Source organism: Carlito syrichta, unplaced genomic scaffold, assembly GCF_000164805.1.
Source record: "Carlito syrichta isolate Samal-C Ts95f unplaced genomic scaffold, Tarsius_syrichta-2.0.1 Scaffold304772, whole genome shotgun sequence".
In the NCBI taxonomy this organism is placed as follows: Eukaryota; Metazoa; Chordata; class Mammalia; order Primates; family Tarsiidae; genus Carlito; species Carlito syrichta.
In genome coordinates, this window is record NW_007248868.1 from 36,635 (window position 1) to 40,839 (window position 4,205).

The following is a 4,205-nucleotide window of genomic DNA, read 5'->3' on the forward strand; positions in this document are numbered from 1 at the left end:
CAAAAAAAAAAAAAAAAGAAAAGCCAGGTTTGGTGGCTCAATCTGTAATCCCGCACCTTGGGAGGCTGAAGTGAGTGGATTGCCTGAGCCCGTGGGTTCGAGACCATCCTGGGCAATTTGGCAAGACCTCATTTCTAAAAAAAAAAAAAAAAATTCTCCTCTTCAGTTTTTTTTGAATAGTTTGAAGAGAATTAGTGTTCATTATTTTTAGAAGTTCAGTAGAATTCAGTAGTTAAGTCATCCAGTCGTGAGCCTCTTTTTGGGAAGACTTTTTACTAATTCAGTCTCATTACTTTTTATTGATGTGTTCAGGTCTATTTCCTCCTGATTAAATCTTGGTAAGTTGTATGTGACTAGGAATTTAACAATTCCGTTTGAGTCTTCAAATTTATTAGTGTATAGTTTTCAGTGTATAGACATAATAGTCTCTGATGATATTTTGAATTTTTCTGTCATATTATTATTATGATTATTATTTGAGTTGGAGTCTCACTCTGACACCAAGGTTGGAGTGCAGTGGCATGTTAAGACCACTACAACCTGGATCTGCTGGACTCGATCCTTCCACATGAGCCTTCCAAGTAGCTGGAACTATAGGCATGTGCCACCATGCCTGGCTAATTTTTTGATTTATTGTAGAGATGAAGTCTTGACAAGTTGCCCAGGCTGGTCTCAAATCCATGGTCTCAGGCAATCCTCTCACTTCGACCTCCCAAACTGCTGGTATTATAGGTGTGGACCACTGTGCCCGGCCTCATATTAGTTTTAATGCATTCTTTTTCCTTTTGTTTATTTAGATCTTCTCTCATTTTTTCTTAGGTAATCTAGTTTGTGATTTATTTATTTTGTATATCTTTTCAGAACAACAATGTTTTGTCATTTAATCCTTTGTATTTTTTTAGTCTTTATTTCATTTAGTTTTGCTATTTCTTTCCTTATACTAATTTTGGGTTTGGTTCATTTTTGGTTTTCTAGCTTTTTGCTCCTTGAAGTACATGGTTATATTATTTATTTGTGTTTTTTTCTTTTCTTTGAGTAGGGGGTCTCACTTTGTCACCCAGGCTGGAGTGCGGTGGCATGGATTACAGCTCACTACAGGTTCAACCTCCTGGGTTCAGGTGATCTTTCTGCCTCAGCCTCCCGAGTAGCTGGAACCACAGATGTACGCCACCACACTGAGCTAGTTTCCTGTTGTTTTTGAAGAGATGAGATCTCATTATGTTGCCGGGGCTTGGATTTTATCTTTCACTTTAGAACTAATGATATTTGCTTTATATATCTGAATGCTCCAGAGTGGAGTGCATATATATTTCAGATTGGTCTCAAACTCCTGGACTCAAGCAGTCCTCTCACCTTGGCCTTTCAAAGTGCTGGGATTACAAGCATGAGCCACTGTGCCCAGCCTGGCTTATTATTATTTTAAAAACCATTTAGTCAGTCTCCTTCTTTTAAGTAGACAATTTAATTCATTTTTCTTCAATGTTTTTATTGATATGTGAGGACTTATTCATGTCATTTAGTTAATTGTTTTCTAATTGACTTGTATGCTCTTTGTTCCTTTTCTTGTATTGCTTATCATTGTGGTTTAGTGGTTTTCAGTAGTAGTCACATTTGAGTCCTTTCTTTTCTTGTGTATTTACTCATGAGTTTTATACCTCGTGTGTTTTCATGATGGTGGATTCAGGACTTCCATAAGTATTTCTTTAGAGTTGGTCTAGTGGTGATAAATTCCCTCAGTTTTTCCTTGTCTGGGAAAGCGTTCATTTCTCCTTCATTTGTGAAGGATAACTTTTCTGGGTATGGTATTCTTGGCTGAATTTTTTTTTCTTTCATCACTTTGAATATATTATGGTATCCTCTCCTGACCGGTAAGATTTCTGCTAAGAGATCTGTTTTTAGTCTGATGTGGGAGCCCTTATTTGTGACTAGGTGCTTTTCTCTTACTAATTTTAGAATTATATCTTTGTCTTTTACTCTTGATGTTTTGACTAAAATGTGGGGTAGAGAAAATCTTTTTGTATTGCACCTATTTGGAGATATCTGAGCTTCCTGTACCCAAATGTCTAATTCTATCACTGCTTTGGGAAAGTTTTCAGCCATTATTTTTGTTAAATAGGTTTTCATTTTGGCTTTCTTTTCACCTTCTGAATTATCTCAAATTTTAAAATGTGTTAGCTTTGTGGTGCTTCATATGTCTTTCTCATCCTCTTTTTCTTGTCTGGGTTACTTCAAAAGGCCTGTTTTCAAGTTCTAAAATCCTTTCTTCTGCTTGATCTAGTTTATTGTTGACATTTCAGATGCATTTTTATTTTAGTTGGAGTCTCACTCTTGTCGCCTAGGCTGGAGTGCAGTGTCATGCTCACGGCCACCGCAGCCTCTACCTGCTGGGTTTAGATGATCCTACTGCCTCAGCCTTCCAAGTAGCTGGAACTACAGATGCACACCACCATACCCGACGAGTTTTTGTGACTTATTGCAGAGACAAGGTCTTATCAAGTTGCCCAGATTGGTTTCAAACCCCTGGTCTCAGGCAATCCTCTTGCCTTGGCCTCCCAAAGTGCTGATATTATAGGCGTGAGTCACAATGCTTGGCCTTTAACAGAGGTTGTGATGAGGTTTTGCTGAGTATGAGGACATCAGTTGGGCCTGTCCTTGGCCTCCAGTGGTGGCAGCAGCCAGCTGAGTGTGCCTTTTTGGCCCCTAGATGGCGTCCGTGGGCTCTAGTGTCAGTGTGTCCAAGTGGGCTTGCTTGGGATCTCCAGCCAGCTTGCTTGCATGCTGACAATGACAGTAGTGGCTAGGCAGGTAAGACACTCCTGGGGACTCTGGGCAGCCATAGGTGATGGCAGGGCCAGTGGCAGGACAACCCTCAGGCTCCCAGCTTGCATGTGTTGGTATGAGCAGAGTCTTCAATGGGCTGGGCACACCTGTCCCTAGGCCCCCACATGGCTTGTGTGGGTGAGTGCTGGCTGTGATGGTGGATGTGGTGGGGAATGGGGAGATATTGTTCAAAGGGTACAGAGTTTCCATTAGAAGCACAGCATGGGTGAGTCCAGTTGGTAATAATGTATCATATATTTCAATATTGCCAAAAAAGCAGATTTTAAATGTTCTTACTGCAAAAAACAAGTATGTGAAGTGGTTATGCTACTTAGCTTGATGTCTTCATTCCACAAGGTATAGGCATAGCCAAACATCACATTGCATTCCATAAGTATATATAATATTCATTCACCAATTAGAAATAAAATAAATTGTAGTTAAAATACACAACGGTGGCTTCAGCCTGTAGTCCAAGCACTTTGGGAGGTCGAGGCAAGAGGATTGCCTGAGCCAGGGGTTCGAGACCAGCCCGCATAACTTGGCAAGACCTCGTCTCTACAGTAAATCACAAAAAGTTAGCTGGGGGTGGTGGCATGTGCCAGTAGTTCCAGCTACTTGGAAGGCAGAGGCAGAAGGTTCATTTGGGCCCAGCAGGTCGAGGCAGCAGTGGCCGTGAGTGTGCCACTGCACTCCAGCCTGGGTGACAGAGTGAGACTCTGATTCAAACAAAAACAAAAACAAAAAAACCCCCAAAATCACATACCATAAAGTTCATATTCAAGTGTACAATTCACTGGCACTAAGTACATTCACACTGCTGTGCAACCATCACCCTCTACCTAGTTCCAGAACTTTTCTATCATCCCAAAAGGAAATCCTGTGCCCATTAAACAGCCACTTCCCATCTTCCCCTCCCCAAGACTGCCTGCAACCACTCAGCTGCTTCCTGACTGTATAGATTTGCTTACTCTGGACATTTCATATGGATGGAATCATAGTCTAGCTTCATTCGCTTAGCATAATGTTCCGGATTCTCCCATGTTGCAACATGTGTCAGAACTTCTCTCCTTGGCTGTGTGTGGTGGCTCACATCTGTAATCCCAGCACTTTGGAAGGCCAAACTGGAAGGATTGCTGGAACCCAGGCTTTTGAGATCAGCTTGGGCAACATAGCAAGACCTTGTCCTTATAAAAAAATCAAAAAATTAGCTGTGCCTGGTGGCATGCACCTGCAGTCGATACTTGGGAGGCTGAGGCAGGAGGATTGCTTGAGTCAGGAGGTTGAGACTGCATTGAGCCATAATTGTGCCACTGCACTCCATCCTGGGCAACAGAGTGAGACTCCAACTCAAAAAAAAAAAAAACACCAAAAAAACCTCCCAA